We start from the raw sequence: 19,991 nt of genomic DNA on the forward strand, positions 1-19,991 counted from the left end.
ATGGTAAAATGTTGGATTTTTAAATGGGTCGTTCAAAAACTTTGGATGACTCAATCCTTCCCGGTTACTCTCCCGAGCTCCTTTCGCTTACCAAGCTTTTACAACCTGACTACTCTGCCTGCTGCTTCAACTTTTTTTTTTTTTTTTTTTAAACAAGTCATTTTTCCTTCCTAACCTCCCCCGTATCTGGCTTTTTTCCTTATCCTTTTCTTGAGGTTTATTGTCACTAAATTTAGTGGTCGTGTCTCGGTCTTCACCTCAACCTGTCTGATTGCCTCGTAGCTAAGTCATCCTTTGGCTAACTCAGCTTTCTGGAAATTGCTTTCTTTCAAATTTTTTCAATTCAGTGCCCACCTCCCACCCCCACCCTACGCCCCCCCATCCCAATCCCCCAGGCTCCTCTCCTTCTATCTCCCAGAAGACAAGTTCTTTCCTTTCCCGAAGTTCCCTTCCCTTCTCTCCTCCAATAATCTATCTGCTCGCCTTGCCTGTGCTGTTCCCACTGTACCCCAGAGGCCACGCCTGTTTGTCCCCCATCCTAACCGTGTCTATGGCTCTCTGCTCAGCATGACAGCAATTGCAATTATCTCTAATTCAGCTGATCACTTTTGTCACCAGGCTCTATTAGTCAGAGTCATGAGTCATCATTGACTTATTAATTTCCTTCATCCCCACCACGTTATCTGTCATCAGATCTTCCATATTCCCTTTCACGGGGTATCGTCTGTCCATTCCTTGCTCCGATTTTCCCCTGCTGCTACCTTGTTCAGAGTTCAGACCTCAATTGGCACATGCCTACGTCTTGGCAAAGGACGGTAATCTATCCTCCTCTGGCCCCTCAGAGCATCACCTGTTCTTCCTGCATATCTCCCATCCTTCCTCCTGCTTTCAGCTTTTCCTCAATGCTATTCAGATTCCTATTCAAAAACTTTCAGTGGCCCTCTCTTGTCTACCATACCAAGTGCAAATTCTGCTGCTTGCCGTCTAGTTCTTTAGTGTTCTAACTTTGGATTACATTAGATGTCCTGAGAAGGCTGCAGTCTTCTTACCGGGGAGGAGGAAGAGGGAGACTCAGAACCATGATTCCTTCGGTCAGGAGGTGAATACGAGCGCAGTCCATTTGATATCATTTCAGAGTCCCCAAAATCCCGGTTTGCAAATATTGCTTACTCTGTCGCCTACCATTTAGACAGAAGGCCCTGGTGATTAAATTGTGTCTTGAGTTTAATTCCAAGAGAATTATATCTCTTGTTTTCTTCAAAAGGAAACTAAAAGCCATGTGATGTGCTATGCTTTCCCAGATCTAAATTTTCTGCTCTGTTGTCCCATGCTTCTCTTTCTTTGCTATCTATTGCTGCAGCCTAGCGGGTTCCTTCTCCTCTTCTCTGGACATAGGATCCTATGTCCTATGATCCTATGTCCTATGTCGATCCTAATGAAACGACCCTTAAGAAGACGGTGAAATTATTTCTGGTTTGTTCTTTGGTAGCATAAAGGAATTGTTATGTGTTCTAGAAACAGAATTAAGAGTCTGAGCCACACAGACGAAGAGGTTTCGTTTCATCTAGGTGCTAAGTGGTCCTGCGTAGAGCGTTGTTTGAAGGATCCTAGAATTAGGATGGCCTCTGCAGGATTGCCATGATTGATTAGCCAGGTCTGCCATGGGCACCACAGTTGGGAGTGGTGATATGTGTATTTTCTACGTGCCACACTTGATAGAGATTTAACTGACATAGTCTCTTGTTGATCACCTACTAGAGTAGAGGGGCACTTGGGACTTTTTTTTTTTTTTCATTCTGGGAAGCTTGATAGATCCAGTGGTAACTATTGAAATATTAACCTAAAATTATTATTATTTTTAAAGGTTTTATTTATTTATTCATCACACACACACACACACACACACACACACACAGACCTAGGCAGAGGGAGAAGCAGGCTCCGTGCAGGAATCCCGATGTGGGACTCAATCCCAGGTCTCAGGGATCACGCCCTGAGCCAAAGGCAAATGCTCACCCGCTGAGCCACCCAAGTGTCCCATATTAACCTAAAATCAAACATGTACTTTGTGATCTTCCCTACATACTTACCTGAGACTGAGCAAATTGTATTCTTGTCCTGAAACTATGCCTATTCATGGTCAAAAATGAGGTGTGATTTGCCTTTAAAGGCATAGGATCTTGTACACTGGCTCACTATGCAACTAGGTGGTTGAGAGTTTCAGAGATTTATGTTTCAGAACACCGTGCAAGGGGGCACATCATGATTAATAGCATGATCTCTGATGTGAGGCTGCTGGGTTTAAGTCCCAGCACTACTCTTAACTGCTGTGTGACCTTGGAGAAGTAGCTTAACCTCTCTGTTTCCGTTTTCTCATCTAGAGAGTGGAGCTGATTACCTCACCTACCTGAAGGTGATTGTGAGGATGGAGTGATTAATGCATGAGAAGTGCTTGCACAGTGCCTGGCACATAGTAAATTCTCAGAAAAGTGAGCTCTTCTCATAAGTATGTAAACTCTTTTTAAAGGGAAAATGAATACCTATTAAACTCTAAATTATATTTTAATTGCCTTAATACCAATCAATGTTCAAATATATGTTGTAGCAGAGTAACAGGGACTGTCGTCTTGCTTGTAGTCAACTTGCAGTTACCCGATTTGATGGGAAGACCTCAAGATCCTAAACTCTAAAATAGGGATAATCAGAGTACCTATCCTGTGAAGTCGTTAAGATTAGCTGAGCTAGGGACGCCTGGGTGGCTCAGCCGTTAAGCGTCTGCCTTCAGCCCAGGGTGTGATCCTGGAGATGCAGGTTCGAGTCCCACATCGGGCTTCCTGCATGGAGCCTGCTTCTCCCTCTGCCTCTGCCTATGTCTCTGCCTCTCTTTCTGTGTGTCTCTCATGAATAAATAAATAAATAAAATCTTAAAAAAAAAAAAGATTAGCTGAGCTACTACACGGAAGTAGCCTAGAACAATGCCTGGCACACACAACAGGCACTTACCAAATATTAGCTGCTGCCATTACCCCTGCTGCTCCTGTAACCAGCATTATCCTGACAGAGCATAGTTTTCCTCTGTGTGTCAATTTTGGCATAAATGAGGATAGAGCTCTTCTGAAACTCCTATCCTGGTCTTTCCTTTGTCCTTGTCTTTTCAGAATTTTATATGAATGAATGCTAGGTCATCTTAACAGCCAAGGAATTAATTCCTAATCTGAAATGTGGAAGCTATGGCCTTCTGCAGCCTATCTGGTATGAGCAGGCAACCTATAGATCTCTCATTCACGAATTAGTGAGTGAGTGTGTGATAAATGAATGAATGAGGCAGTGAAATGTCTAAGCCAAGAAAGAAGAAAACTTGATGCTGCCTTTAGTGGATGAGGCTGCCGGCTGGTCTCAGATGCACAAATCTCGAGGAACATTTCAAGACCAGAAACACGGCGTTAAAAGAATCCAGTATCATTCATGCCCCAGTCCTTCACTGGGTCAATGACATGAATCCTGCCGACTATGGAGTGAAAATCAGAAGACTCCTGCAGTGCTGTTTGACCCCCTTCTAATGCTCTGTGCTTGCCTTTGTACATTTGCTAATCTGTTTAAGGTATAATATTAATGACATAGAACTTTAATTCATAAGTATAGACAATTAAAGGAGACCAAAGGCAAAGTAGAGAAATGTATTTGGTGTCAAGATTAAGTTCAGTGAAGCATAGCGAAGATGGAATAGATTATTACAAGAACTCGGAGGGGAGATAGAAAATCTACTGAAATCTCTCATTTTGAAAGGAATTGGTTTACTTGATTATTTGTAACACTATCACACTCAGAAAAATCTAAGACAAATGAAAGCAAAACACAATTTAATTGAGCTATTATTTTGCAGACTTTGGCTTGGTTTCAGACAGTCTAATCAAATTGCGCTTTGCTCAAACAACTAATGTTAAATGCAGCCTACCAACAGATGTTTAAAAAGGGTCTAATTGGAAAATCTACATCCTGGATTTAGTCTGTCTCGTTGGAAAAAAATAGCTGCAAATTTATATTTTCGAGGACGACACCCAGTGACAAGCATTTCCAGAAAAGATAAAGTTTTCTTCAAGGATGCCTGGTGCTTGGGTGGAATTATCTTGAATAGTTAAAGGTGGCACTCTGGAAATTAAATTTCTTGGAAATTCTCCAGCTCTGTGCCATATAGAGCTGTACAGAGAAATCTCCTTTATCACATTACGTCACCAGAGTCCTGTTACAATCCCTGGATCGTGTCAGGGGCCCGTGTGCTATAATTTATAATGAGCCCTTGCAAGTCATGCAAGGCACATACTGATTGATGACATTTAAAGGTACTGTCAAGGTGGCTAGGTAATGAAGTTGACCTTCCTCTGTCGTCTCAGTTTCAAGTTTGTACATATAAAGAAACTATTTCACCTGCCAAATTTGCTTGGAACTTTTCATTAAATCTACAAAAGAAATTTGGCTTAATAGTTAACTCTTTTCTTCCTTTAGACCAAGGGTCAGCAAACTACTTCTGTAAGGTCCAAATAGTGAATATTTTGGGTTCTGTGGGCCACACTGGTGCTTTGGCAATATTTACTCTGCAAAAGCAGCCATAGGCAACATATAAATAATGGATATGTTATATTCCCATAAAAATGTATGTGTGGACACTCAAAATTTGAATTTCGTATAATTTTCACGTAGAAAGATTCTACGTGAAGAATAGAAGATTCTTCTTCTCTCTCTCTCTCTTTCTTTCTCTCTCTCTTTCCCTTTTATTTTGCAACTCCTAGAAGTACGAAAGCAATTCTTAGCTCAAGTGCTATAGAGACACAGGCGGTGGACCAGATTTGGGCTGTAATTTACGGACCTCTGCTTTAGATGACCAATCAGATCTTGCAGCTTGTTAATTGAACAAAGTTCCTGAATGCAGGGGCCAGCAAGAATTCCAATATAGCGATCATTTATCAAGCCTTGCACCCTGACATGTGGGAGGGAGTCGACCTACATCTACTTGGAAGAAGGGGCATCTTTTCCTAACTTGCACAGTGGTGCCACCCAACTTTTCTTCTTTTCCGTCTTCTTGGGCTGACATCTGTCCACGCAATGCAATGTGTAGGGTGGTAAAACTAGTAATTTTTTGAGATTCAGGGAAAACAGACTTAGCTGGCAGGGCCTTTGTTAGTCCTAGAAAGGAAAGCACACTTTCAAGACACCTTAGTACCATCTGTCTGGGTATTTTCATACTAGATCGGACTTTATTCCATTGAAGCATTTCACCACCGTCTGCCAGAACATCTTACAGATCTACAGATACTTTATCAATAGTTAAATAGATCTGAGATATCTACAGTGTGAATGGCTTCCCTTGAATCTACGATGTAATGGCACTCCTTGCACACGGAGCCCTCCTGCCATGTTCAGTCATATGGCAATGCAGATTTTCTCCATTGTTTGCATTCTGAATCCAAGCATGTCTGATTTTTGACAAAGTGACTTACCTCTATTAAGTCTCGGTTTCTTATCTACAAAAGATTAGTCAGTGGTTCTCAACCCTGGAGGCACATCAGAATTAATATAATTTTTATCATCATCAAGATCTGGGTCTCAAAGCTTTTTTTTATATCCTAGGTAGATTCCTGAACTCTACCTAATAAGAGAATAAGAATCTTGGGATAGGGTCCAAGCCTGGGTATGTTTAAAAGCCTTTATAAGTGCTTTTTTTTTTTTTTTTTTTTTTTTTTTTTTTTTTTTGCACTCCCATGGTTGAAGACTACTTGTCACGGTGACAGCTAAGTTCCTTGCCACCTCGAAATCTCAGTGTCTGTTTGTTTCTGTTTTTCCCTCATTTGTCCTCCAGCTTCCTCCTAGGGTAGTAGAAATGAACTCTGACTTCATCTCACCAATGCAAGCAATTTTGGGTCAATCAAAAGATGTTAGTGAATCCTTGGTAAGAAGTCTTGGCTTTTACCCTTGGGTAATTTGCCCAGGGTACTGCAGTGGACTGGAGGCTGAATGTTCTATGTAATAATTAGGTGGGTAACCCTCCTAACCTTGGAGTCCACTTGAGAGATCGCAGGAATGAAGACAAAGGATAATGTAGTTGGTATCATATCGAAGGTCTTTCTGGGGATTTAAAATGCACAGCTCATCTCCTTTTCTCTATATAGTTGTGTATTTCTGCTTTGGAATGGACCTGTAGACTACATTTTTACGATATGTGCCCATTTTTATGACATTTCCAGGCCAGCCCAAATTGGGAAATACTATAAGTCTCACAAGATCACTAACTTGATTTCCTACCAAAGTCATTTGGATACCTTTCAGGTAAGTGTTGAAATTGGCCTACATGTCAGAGTCACACCTGGTTTCTAGGAGTTTAGGGCATACCTCATTCAGGAACTTGAATGTTATTTAAAATGTAGAGTCTGTGTTTATTTGGGACCTTTCTTATTTCAGTGTTTTATAAACAAATACCCGCTCTGCTCCTTTTGCAAAATACAGAAAGAAAAACCTAACAAACATGGAACCAAAAAGAGAAACTGGCCTTCTTGCATCTCTTTACCTGTATATATTACCATATTCATGTTTGACTTCATTTTTTACAAATAGAAACCTCTTCATTCTGCCACTGTTTGGAAAATTTGGGACTGTTCATTGATGAAGGCAAAATGGTCTGACAGTAGCCTGGTCAATGAGGCCCACAGGGCATTTGGGGCAGTTTTTTTTTAAGGTAACACTAGCTGTTTGAGGCCTTAATACCCACCATCTAACAGCAAGTAGCCAATCTGACTTTTTTTTTTTTTAACACAATTTACCAATTGGAGTTCCACAAAAGAGAGATTATATTTTTTGACTTATGAACAGCAGGTCAGACATTTCAAAGAAAATTTAGAGAGCAGTAATTTTGAAAATGTACACAGATGAATTTGAAAATAAATATTTCACTGCCTACACAGCTCTATTTAGAATACTGGCTTTAGAAATGTATTCCAGAAGCCTTACCACTTTGCATGACACAGTGTCAGTTCATGCACAATATATTAATGCTTAATTGAAGATAATGTAACTCAGATCAAAGGCATAATTAACAGGCTTGCAGAAACTCTTATGGAGATCAGGATTTTGACTAATAGAAGTCTGGACAAAACTGGTTTGTGAAAGGATCTTGAGACCAGCTGAGCCTTCATCTTTCTGCTCAGCTAATGGTGACAAGACTGGAACTGCTACCAGAGCGGGTGGGCAAGGATTGCCCTCATCTCCGCCATTCACCACCACCCCCTTTTTAAACCAGTACTTCCCTTGTTTGGCTCCCAGTTGGCCTCTGAAGCTGCTAGACTGTAGGGCTCTTGACTATTTCATTGTCTACAATGGGGAGTTAATTTCCATCAGTGTCACGATATCTCTGTGACTCTGGGACCTTTAACTTGAATATGAAGCATGGGAGCTCTGAGTAAGCCTTAGAATGGAGGTTAGCAAATATAGGCCTGTGGGCCAAATCTTGCAGCTTGTATTTTTGAGGGTCCTACAAGTCGTTTACATTTTTAAATGGTTGAAAAAGCCAAAAAAGAATAGCATTTCATGAAACCTGAAGCCATACTCCTTAATCTCACTAACTGTGGCCCCGTTCAGTAGATTTGAGTAGTTCTATATCCTACAAAAGCCTGAAATACTTTCTACCTGGCCTTTTACAGAAAATATTTGATTTAACTCTGGAGTTAGAAGTTTGGGTTTGATCTTTGGGATATCTTTGGGAGGAAGAGCTTGGCTATCTAGCTACTTACTTGTTTTATAGTAAGAGAAAGATAAATGAAGACAAGAAAACTTTTTTTTTTTTTTTTAACCTGATGTTGGAAGAAGGCGAGACTTCAAGGGAAACTGATAGAGAATGATGTTACTGGGAGCCAACGCCACAGCATTTTGATGAGAAGATTATTGATTTTTATTATAATCATCACCACCAACAAGATCTAAGTCTCATTTTGATCTTTATTAATGTAATTGTTATCTTCATCAAGATCTAGAACTCATTTGATATTAAAATTTGGTGGAAACAATATAGCGATTCTATCTGACAGCAAGGCCCCAGGGTGTAAACATGAACATAGAGGATCGAGTCACTCATTTACCAATCTATTTATTCACTCATATTAACATTTCTTATATACCTATCGAGAACTGGACCCCACTTTGCACTGGAGTACAGAATTGACTGTTCCTTAGTCCTATGTCAGAGTTGAAGTTGCACAGAGGGAATTAATACAATATAATAAATGCACTAATAGATGTAAACATAGGGAGCTTTGGAAGCATTAGGGAACAGAGCCCTTGAAATGTGACTAAGGCACCTGAAGAACTGAGTTTTAAAATTGTATTTACTTTAAATTCAAATAGCCACACGAGACTAGTGGCTACCGTTTTGGACAATGCAAATAAAGAGCATTTCCATCATTGTAGAAAATCCTGCTGGACAATGCGATTTGAGAATTTTCTTTGGCTTTTGAAACATTTTGGTAAATCTATTCTCCTGATGAAAGATCAAAAAGGCCCCTCCTTTAATGTGGCTTCTTCATATATCCCCAAAGTGTATCTCTCTGAGTCCTTGCTACAAAATAGATTTTCTCCATCTTTCTTTTACTGTATTGCTGTCAGGTCAGGACAGTACTGCAGCAATCGCTGGGAACATCTAACTGCCTCCATTTTCTCCCATGGGGCTTAAGTTTTTCCTCCAAAGAGGGAAAAAAATCCAAAGACCTGGAAGCTTTACTGGGGGAAACTAAGCCAAACTCCCTCCCCCACAGTGAACCACAAGACCCTTTGAAAACTGATGATTATTTTTATTTGTGTCGACTTAAGATGGAAATAAGAACTTCAAATAGGCATTTGAAAAATACCCTTCTCACCAAAAAAGCTTAAATCATTTCCTCTGAAAGTTTCCTTCTATCGAAGGTTGGCTTTGGTCCCACAGACCAGCCTCCTCCTTTCCTCAATCTGAGGGGGAGGAATGTGACCTTGAGTTTCCATTGATACTGCTCTTAGGGTCCCACAAGGGTCCTTGTTCTTTCCATTTCTCTCAGAAGCAAGGACTGGCACACCCTGGTTTCCTGTTGGTTTCTGTAAAAGCCAAATCCTTGAAGTTCATTTCGTGCATCCAAATCCTAATCGTGTGCTTCTCATACCTGCCTCCCAGGTGTGAGCTTTATTGACCTCTGTTGTTAGTCAACAATGATAAAAATAATTGTATTTCCATTTAGATTAATAACAGTAATAATAATAGCATTAAGTCCATTGGCTGAATATGTTGACTGGCCGGGTAAAAGCTTGCCCTTCATCTCTAGCTTAAGATATTGATGAGGTTGACATCAAAGCTTAGCCATCAAGACTTCGGAAGGAGATAGATAGACTCAAATTTAAAAACTATTATTTATCAGTTGTATGACTTTGTCCAAATTTGCTTACTTCTAAACTTTTTCTATAAAATAGCTACCCATCAATGATGTTGGAAGCTTATGTTAAATATAGTTAGATATATTAATTATATATCTACCTCAGGTATATAATCTGACATCTCACACTTAGAATATTGCTTATTCTTGCAGCTGTCGTTCTTATCATCCACATTATGATATTGGTTGTGGCTTATCACTTGTGAGATCCTAGGCTGACCTCCTAAAAAGAATCGGAATGTTCTGTAATGCTGAGACTTTTCAATGGTACTAGATGGATAGAGAATGCCAGTTATCCTCTACCTGCATTTCAGAGCAAATTTAAAATAGTCATATAGCTATCTTGTCATCTTTCGATCTTGCATACGCACCAGATGAATCAAAGACCCCACAGCCGAAGAGTTGATGAGTTGTTGTTCACATCTGCGGGTCCTCTGTACAGAGGTCTATCACTCTTGTGACGGCAGAGTTCTCTGTGCCAGATGAGAAGAACAGATAGGGTATGTGAGGATTATTACTCTGACATCCCCTCCCAGTTACCCTCTCCATACTAAGTAGAAAGTTGGACTATTATTTGCTCTTTGCCTTTGTAGTTATATATGTACCGTGAGGACCAGGGAATACTCTAATTTCCTTGTAACTGCTACTTTTCTTGGGTCTTGATGTGTTGGGAAGGGAAGAATGGATATTAAAGCTGTCTTTTGATGAAGGCTTCTGGTCAGAGTTGACATGCTTCTCTTGGGGACTAAGTAATTTGTTACTCTTCAGTGCTCTGTTCCCTTTTCACCCAGGGTGGTTCTCTTCACACCTGCAGAAGACTTGTTCTTTCACTTCTGTATTAGCACATTATTTACTGAATTTATGAAAAAAGGGACAAATGTTTTCTAACAGCCATCATGATGACTTTGGGACAGACAGGGTAGTTATGTTTCATTAAAAAGCATGGAATTGTCCAACAAAACTTGTGAATGAAACTTGGGAAGTGAAAGGCATTGAGAATAGGAGTTTGGAAATTTATGTTATATTGGGAAAGAATGAGGAAAGCACAAATTGATTCTCCGTTAAAGAGACCAGAAACTAATGTTCCCCAGGCTAGACCCTATTTCATTTCATTTGCAGACACGATGTTTAACATTTTGGGGAGTTCTTTGCAAAGGTGAAACAGTCTGGAGTTTTTCCATCAAAATATCATTTTCCAGCTTCTCAAAAAAATAATAATCAGGAGCTCAAGCGGCATTCCTATATAGCACCAATTGTGTAGAGCTGAGAAATCCTGCCCCTTTCTCCCTTGCCATGGTCTTCCATTAGCCTGCTAGTTATAACTGGTTTCAGTTATCAACCTGTCTGCTGTAGATCTCTCTTCTCAGGGGCCAGAAGCTTCACTAACAGATTGAACATAGAGTCTGGAAGGGCTTCTCTGCTCTGTAACAGGCCGACTACAGCCCAGGGATTTGGGAATTCTGGGTTCTTTATATCTGTGCACTCTGATGATAGATTTGATGTCTTGCTATAACTGGCTGCCAATGTGAAAATGGGAACTCTGCTTTCTTAACTAGGACTCTGTGTGTGAGGATTCCCATATGGCAAAGATGATACACATTTTCCCTTGTGAGGTCTAGATACTCTGTTAACCCAGAGCTTAGTGTCCTAAAACAACAATGTTAACATTTATTATCTCACATATCTTCTGTAGGCTAGAACTACGAGAGTGACTTAGCGAGTAGTCTGGCTCCTAGTCTCTCAAGAGATTATAGTTAAAATGTGACTCTGGAGCTTGACTAGGTCTGGAGGATCCATTTCCAAGATGGCTCACTCATGCAGCTTTTGGCAGGAGTCCTCAGGTCCCCATGATGAAGACCTGTACATAGGGTTGCTTAAGTGTGTCATCACGTGGCAGCTGGCTTCCCCAGAGTGATCTGAGTCTTTGGGGACCTAGCTTTGGACATCACATATTATTACTTATGCTATATTTATTGGTCACAGAGACCAGTCTTGACATTATGTTGGAGGAGACTACACAAACCGTGAATACCAAGTGGTGGGAATCTTTGGGGCTGTCTTGGAAGCTGGGTTCTACCAGTACTAACCTTCCTAATGGCCCAATCTCAAGCTATTGTGTCAGTGAGCCAATGTAACAGGTAGTAATGTGACACATCCCTCAGCTGTGTTAGAAAAAAGGTTAAAAGCAATCATGTGGCCTGAGCACTGGTACACTGTTTGTTCAAAGCCATTGGTGAAATTATTGTTCACCTCATTAAAAGATTTTCTAGTGACTAATAAGAAAGAAAGGTTGGCTAAGGAAGAGACGAATTGCATCACGATATTTGAGGAATTAGACTTCTTTCTCAAGTTCTACAAATTTCCTCCAGTCTTTCCCCCACAAACATTGAGAGGCCACATATCCTCAAAGCTGTGAGACCTGAGAAGATAATCTGCAAGTGATTTTAGGACAAAATAAGTAGCTCATTATTTCTATCCACCTGCCCCTCCGGTCTCTTAGAGGTCACTGGCCTTAGTGGAATGATTTTGTTTGTGCCATGGCCAGTTAAGTAGGTAGGTCATGAGATGGAAAGAAGAGCAAGTCTTTTCAGAGACTTGAATAAATAGATGTTCATGAGATTCCTTGGTCAACATCTGAGAAATAATTGGGGGGCTGCACTGCTCCTCTACCAGGAGCCTTGGCATGACAGGGTCCCTGAACTCACAGAGCTTATATTCTTAGGGATGTTAACTCAATAAGCAAAAGAGGAAGTAATCAGCAGATGTCAAGCGATGATGAAAACTAGTAAGAAACCAAAGCTGGCTAATATATAGATAGTAGTAATGAGATTCCCATGTTCAGTTGGTCAGCTAGGGAAGACCTCTGTGAGAAAGGGACTGTTAAGTAGAGACCTCGACTGAGTGAGACATTGAGTCTTGCAAGTATCTGGAAAAAGAAGATTTCAGATGGAGGCAATAACAAGTGGAAAAGCCCTGAGACAGAAACACACTTGGCTGCACTTTCCACCATTCATAGGGGCTCCATCCATTCATCGGTGCACTACTTCTAGTTGACCGCATCGCTGTCTTGGCCATCTTCTTGTAGTCCTGGCTTTACCCTCTTCTTTAAAGAAATACTCTTTCATGCTACACAAGATTCATTCGGGAAGCACATTATGCTGTGGTGAGTTTTTGTGTATTTCCCCTTTTTCTCCCCACAGAGATTTTTATAAAATTTATGTATGCAAACAGGTATTTTTGTTTGTTTCACTTGAGTTGCTTTTGCATAATGTAACAAGCCCATGATTTCACATGTACAGTAATTCATAGAAAGTGATAGTCATCTTGCTTAGACACCTTAGTTCTCAAAACTAGCTTGCTAAATATAGTACCTTCTAAGACCCATATAAGGTGCCATAAAAAAAAGAAAAAATAAAGGTCAAAGTTTCCCCACCCACGAATTTGGTTATAAAAACAGCAAAGCAGGGTTTTTCTGAACTTGAATCAGTAAATTTTTAATTTAAATAGTATCCTGTTTTGACAATGTGCTAAAACCACAGCAGTCTCAGAGAGCTACTGCTAAGCTTTTGTCAATACCTGCTGGCATCTCAACAGGAAACTTGGGATGGCTTTTGTTGTCATTTTGTAATACACTGACAAGGAATGCGTGCCCTTATTTGTTGCATCCGGGAAATGGACAGAATAGCTCTAGTGCAGCTTGAGCCTGTTTACGTTAACTTTACTATGTTGCGTAACCTTTTGCCGTACCAAACCCACGCTGCTTCTTTGGTTCACTTAAGCGACATTAGATTTCTGCCTTTACAAAGCAGGCTTCCAGAGTGAGACGTGACGTGATGTCATACAAGCTCTCTTACCCGACCCAGCAAGGAGAAAACTGACTGAGCCTGCAACCTTTTCCGATCTTGGTCTTGTGATCCAATCGGTGGTACAGTTCGGGCCAGGCTGGGGTGGGGGGAACCTCCCAGTTCTTGAACAGCCTGGACCCTCCTGTAGAAATCCGAGGCACTATAGGACCTCTCTGTTGGAGTTCATTCCCGATTCTCTTTTCTGGCAGTTTGTTGCATGTTGAATAGTAAGTTGCATTTTACTGTAAAGGTGACTGCATTTTTCTTATGGGGCCTTCAGGGTAAACAGCCGTTAGTTTCTATCTGTGAACACACATGTAGCTTGTGTTTGGGTAGGGTGCCCAGTGTTTCCAAAGTCATTATTTTTCTGTAATGTTTATGCTCCGTGGTTGTGCAGAAATAGATGCTATGCCCCAGTGCCGGACTGAGAGCTCGCCTGTAATTCCAGCTGAATGTGTCACAGTTGAAAGTAGACCAGAGTGGGAACAAGTGACGGATCAAGCAAATAGCTTTTAATTCTACATAAATGGGTTTTCTGCTTTGCTCTGGGGCAGAAGTCTGCAGCCCAGGGTCACGTTAGATGTCACTCCTGTTGTGGAAGAGGAACCTTCTAGGTGAGTGTCTGGCAAGACAGAACTCAGGGTTTTGGTCCCTGCCTCTCACTGACGGACTCGGAGGGATCAAAGATGACTTGTCTGGATGGGGATTGCAGCCCTCTCTCTCTACCAGCCGGAGAAACTGAAGATCACAAAAGGCAACAACTATTCCAGATTCTCCAAGGATAAAATTAGCATAACATTTTTTTTTAAATGTGCCCTCCTTCCCCCCACCCCACTTTCTTCCTAATAAATTGCATAATAGTGACATGGGTATGTTGCATCATCACATAAGGATGGATTAGAAGATTCTCTTTTAGGCAAGGCTCACAAATTTTGTTAATATGGAATTAACTGCCAGCCCTCCGTGGGGAAGCTAGAAGCGCTAGGGCATGATGAGGGAGGGAAGAACCTTCTTTCTGCATCTTGCCCAAAACCAAAGAGGTCTGAGAGGTCAATTGCCCACATGAGGCACTACTCCCAGGTTAAAGAATGCAGTCATGAAGGATTTCAATCTGATATTTTTAGTTCAAATTTCAGAATTGTTGCCCAGCACCGCCAAAAGTATTCACCCAGGCTTGAGTGGCACAGGGGACTCTGAATCCTAACCCGCCACTGTCAACCTTGGGCAAGATGTTTAACCTTCTCACATTCGTTCTTGTGCCTATGAAATTCCTGTAAGTGATACCACCTCGCAAGCTCTTAAAGCAGGACCAAATGAAGACATAAAGCCAAGACACCCAACATGAGACACATACTCACTAACAAAGATGCTAGTAATGTTATCAGAGCTCGATAGAATTGTTTAGGATGACTTCAAAACACCAGCTTAAAATTCATATTCATTATTAGTAAAAATCTGAAGCCATAGGACCTCACCAAACTTTGGCTAGAATTTCATAGTAACAGGACCATACATGCTGAATATTAATTAGTTGAAGTGAAAAAGTTCAATGGGAGAAGAAAAGATTCACTCCTAGCCATTGATGAGCTGGAGAGAAAATATAACGGCCTAAAAAAGAGTGGATTTTGACAAGATCATTGAATTAAATAAATAAGCCACTAAGGAAAAACAACTTACTGTATTCCCAAATCCGTATGTTTAAACAATGATTGTAAATTTTAAAATACAATTTTATAAAGGAGAAAGCAAAGCCTTGTAAAAAAAAAATTAACACTATTGAATGGGAGGTTAATCCATTAAAAACCTATCCTTTTAAAATGGCCTGGTCTCAGTGAGTGATTTCAAACATCATGGCTACACAGCGGACAATTTGAAATGGGCCACAATGAAGGCAGAATGTATTTTCCTAGGCTGTATGGATTACAGTACAGTGGTTCCTAACATATTTGGTAAATCATTTATTGCCACCCTCCATAAATGTATGATTGTCACAGTTTGGCAGATGGGACCTAGGAAGACAGGGAAACTTTATTGGCTAATTTAGAAAGAAGGGAGAAATAGACCCATGAGTAAGGAATCAGAGCAGTGTTTGTGTAAAAGGAAGGAAGGATGGTAAAAGAATTTTGAGTGAAATCCCATTAGACCAAAAAGTCTTCATTTTACTTTCATCATGAGACCCTGGGGGTATTTCCTTATATTTTTGTTTTTTTTAAGAGGGTGAAAATGTCTTGAAGAAATTCCCAGGGCCTCTGTCTAGAAGATACTTTACTTAATTGTAAAGTGATGCTTCAGGCCTACCCTGATAAGAAACTTGTAAATAAGGGTAATTGAAAGAAAGATGCACATGTGTTGAATTGAAACCTAGTGATTGATGCGTGGCTGGGACAGTTTGAGTATAATTAGGCTTGACTTGGGGAATCCCTTCCAGAAAGGCAGCACATGAACCAAGATTTGCGACTGCCATCATGTGCTTTGTAATACGGTGTTTCTCTTTTGCTGGGCTTTTCAAAGTCGATTGGAAGTATTAATATAACTACTTCCTAATCTCCTTCTGGAAAGAGGTACCTGTATTAGTCAGAACCTTTCTGCATGTAAATGTCAAAACCCAATTCAGACTGGCTAATGAAGGGGTCGTGGGCTTGAAAGTTCCACAGTGAGCCTAGCCTCACACACAGCTGGGACCAGGCACTCAGATAATGTCACCAGGACTTGGTCTAGCTCCATTTGTTTTCTGTTCTGCTTTCTTTTTATGTTAGTTTTAATCTTTGTCAGATTCCCCCCATGCTGAGGCAAGATGGCTTCTGAGAGCCCCAGATTCACATTTGTACAGCTAAGCAACCCCTGCAGAAAGAAAGAATATCTCTTCCTCAGTAATTCTAACAAAAGTCTGAATTGACTGAATGACGTGAGTCATCTACACTTGATCCAGTCACTGTGGACTAGGGGATAGGAATAGGCTCATTGGCTGGGCCGAGCCATGTGCCCACCTCCCGATTCCCCTGGCTAGAGCTGGTTCCATTGAATTCACATACATCTAGAATACACAAGGGCTAAGTAGTTGTACCTAGTTTTCCTTTAAGAAGATAGATAAATGGATGTCCCGTAGACATTTTGCCCTGGGTCAATCTTAAAGAGGATAAGGCATGCCATGTTTTTAGTGTTCAGCCAGTCAGCAGGTATCATGGAAAAATCATTTCCCTAAGAGTCGAACAACTTGACATTCAATCCAAACTCTGTGTCTTGCTCCTTGTAAAGCTTGGGAGAACAGTATAATACATTTCCTAGGACTTAGTGTCCTCCTCAGAAACCAGAGTCAGTTGGCCAAAAATATTTCGGCAAGTTCCGTGTTGCTGGAAAAAGTCCATGCTTCACAGTTCATCTTTGTAGTGATTTTCATATTGTACCCATTTCATAAACTGGTATGTTCTAGATGTTCCACTTCGTCTGGTGGAATTTTCTACAGTGGTGGAGTGTTCTGTGTCTGCACATGGTAGTTACTGGCCACTTTGGCTATTGGGCAGTTCAAATGTGGCTAGTATGATGGAGAAACTGAATTTTAAATTTTATTTTATTAGAATGAATTCATACACAATTAGCTACATGTGACTCATGTGTAGCCTATTGGACAGCTCAGCTCTAGATTAATGGCCAAATACAGTCACGTGATTTTGGACAAGCGACAGGAGAAGATGAGTTAAATCTTGATGTCCTGTGCCCTTAGGAGTGCTGATTAAGTGCAGTTTTCACTGATAATTTGCAGTTAAAATTAAAAAACACCGCTCATTCCAACAAACACAGAAAGACTGTTGTCTCCTTACGTATCCCCACCACCACCAAAAAAATTGTTAAATGTCGTTGGTTGATTATTTTAGCTTTCGTGGTTCCTCATGTCTCTGCCCTACCAGGTGGTGTGAAGCAATGGAAAGAATGCTTTGTTAGGAGTAAGAAGTTTGGGGTTCTAGTGTTGGTTCTGCCAGTAACTGCTTAGATGTCTGACCTTTGGCTAGTCATTTTTCCTTCTTGGGTATGAGTTTTCTCACCTGGAAAATGAGGGGGTGGGATTAAAATGATCTCTTAATCTATTCCAGAGAAAAGTTTCAGTGATTCTCAGGTTTTTTTCTTCATTCTCATGGCCAGGATGGTGGCTGAGAGTTTTCCTTATGTAGTCACAGTTGGGACAGTGGATTTTAAGAACTAGGAGCTACCTGGGACCATTTCTACAAATGAATTGTGGAGTGTCGTAACACTTCTCAAATTCCCACTGGACCCAAAAGAACCCTGAAAAAAGTCCATTTTTGCTTCGGTGTTGTTGACTGTTCTCATCCAAGATCAATCGAGAAGAAAATGAGGAACAGGTAGCATCAAACAAAGCATACCTAATTTAAAAGTTAGTTTTGTTGGAGGCGGCCTGGTTGTGCTCTTTCCTGAGTTGAAAATGCTTCAGAGAAGGTGTTGGGAGATGGGCCAAAGAACGCTGAGTGAGGGACAGAGGTTATCCCAGGTGAGCTTGGGAATGTAGTTCATCATATAAAATCATAACTTCTCTCTGGTAAACCCAAAAAGGGAAATTCAGAGAGGTAAGACTTTCTTTGGTACCAGGGAAGTTAGAGTTAAAGAAGGATGTTCAGAGTGACTTCATCTGGAGAAGGTTGGATTTTGAAGGAGGAGATGAATCACAAATGAAGAGAAAGAGGAAAGAACATTGGCCAGATTTGCAAGAGCAGGTAGGAGGATTTGAAGTGTTCCAAAGGACAGTGTGGTAGGATGTGTCAAACCAGTACAGAGGGAGCGAGGCATCAGCTGGGACTGAAAAGAAACAAGATGTTTATTTGGTGATTTAATTTTGATGTTTGGTAATGACATGTGCTAATGGTGGTGTTATCGTGTGATGAGGCGGCGGAGTTAAAATGTGTACTCATGTGGCCATGCTCCTGAATTCCCATTGTAAATAAAAGCTCCTGTGCCCTGTCTCCGCAGGATCATTCAGACACAGTTGCATCTTGTAGCTTTATTTTTATTTTTTAACTGGCTATCTTTATGTATGGGAACAGTCATCTCCAGAGATTCATTTTCATTTCAAAAAACTTCCAAAGGTGTTAATTGCATTTTTCAAAACTCTTATGTAATTATTTAAAATTATTCTACCGGCACCATAAATCAGAACTTTTCCCATTATATCGCCAAGGAACATTTATGACCTGTTTAGACAGTTTTGATTTATAGGTTTAGGAAACAAGAATATAGAAACCATTGCCAGGTTTTAATTTGGAAATTTCCTTAGCCTCGTCTGTTTCTGTGGAAAGGGGAGAAAGAAAGCTGGTAGGAGACATGCTTGGGGAGATGTGGCCCCCACTAGTAATACGAAGAGGCGCACCACCCCCCTTGAAGTCCTGGTTTGAAGTGAGCGATTAATGTGTCTTTCACATGTTGTATAGTTTTTGTAGGCATTACTTTTTAAGGGCTGGTTCTATGTAACATGGTACCTAATTCTGATTGAGTTATTTAACATTCTGGACATCAGTTTCCTAACCAATAAAATGTAGATTAATACTAGGATCTCTTCACTGAATTGTGGTTAAGATTAAGTAAGTTCGCTCATTGATGCATCAAGAACATTTGTTTATGAAGGTACCTACTGAGATCCAGGCAGCATATTAGGTGCCAAGTGAGATTGGCAGGAGGAACCTGACCTCTCGGAGTCCTTTCAGTTTGGAACAGGTGATAAATGTGAATAATCCCTAACATGTAATAGGCGTTGGTAATTGTCAAATAGTAACTGTAGCACTCTGCTTTAGATGTTATGAAACCCTGGAAGGCACAAATTTAGCAAACTGGTCATAACACATCTCACATTACATGATTCGAGGGATTTAGAGATGACAAAAATTGTGTGTGTCTGAGAAGGATGAGGAAGAGTTAATATTTTTAAGAATCATGATACACACACACACACAAAGTGGTCTCAGCTGGCTGAAATTCTGAATCAGAATGAAAAAGATCTTTAATGGGAATGAATGCAAAGTGCAGACCACCATGTAAGTGTGGAATGAGAGCTCCAATTAATAGTAGTTTATGTGACAGTTAGTTAGGGGATACTTGTGAAATCAGTAGGAGCCAGTCGTGACCTGGTAGGGGCTGAGGACACCAAGAACGGAATTGAGTCTCTGTCCTCCTCTGGGTAAAGCAGATGGCACCTGACCTGCCATGCTCATTTCTAGATGCTACTACATTCGAAGGCGGTTGTGGCCTTGTCTCTCACGCATCAGATGCTGGCTATGTGTTTGAAACAAAACCAGAACCTAGGTAGCTTTAAAGGGAAGGGACAAGACCAAGGTGGTGCAGCTGTGGCAGAAAAGGACAAGAGTGATTATGGGACAGGGATAAATCGCCTCAGCTCTTGGGATTAACTTGGCTCCCAGGTCTGTGATTCTGAGGATCCAGGTGACAAAAGAGAAGCAGAGGTCATGCCAGCTAATCCATCTTCTACTTCTGAAGGAGAGTGTGGGCTGTGCCCTTTCTGTAGGTTTTCCCTAATCCTTCTCTTTCTTCCTTGTGTCAGGCAAGAGGGCATCAGAGGCAGAGCACAATGGAGTTGGGGATACTTTGAGCAATGAAAAATCCAGTTTAAGGCTGTTCAGGTGCTGACAGCAGCTAGGGAAAGTCTTATCTCCAGTCTTATCTCCATTCAGGATTGCTTTCATGTGAC

The 19,991-nt window shown here is 40.8% G+C and overlaps 1 protein-coding gene across 10 annotated transcripts in view; it reads left to right on the plus strand.

Annotated features, from left to right (window-relative positions):
• The window catches only part of FOXP1 (forkhead box P1), a 375,747-nt gene that overhangs the window by 232,441 nt on the left and 123,315 nt on the right, over positions 1 to 19,991 (plus strand). The window lies entirely within an intron of this gene.

The sequence above is a fragment of the Canis lupus genome, chromosome 19 (assembly GCF_048164855.1).
Source record: "Canis lupus baileyi chromosome 19, mCanLup2.hap1, whole genome shotgun sequence".
Classification (NCBI taxonomy): domain Eukaryota; kingdom Metazoa; phylum Chordata; class Mammalia; order Carnivora; family Canidae; genus Canis; species Canis lupus.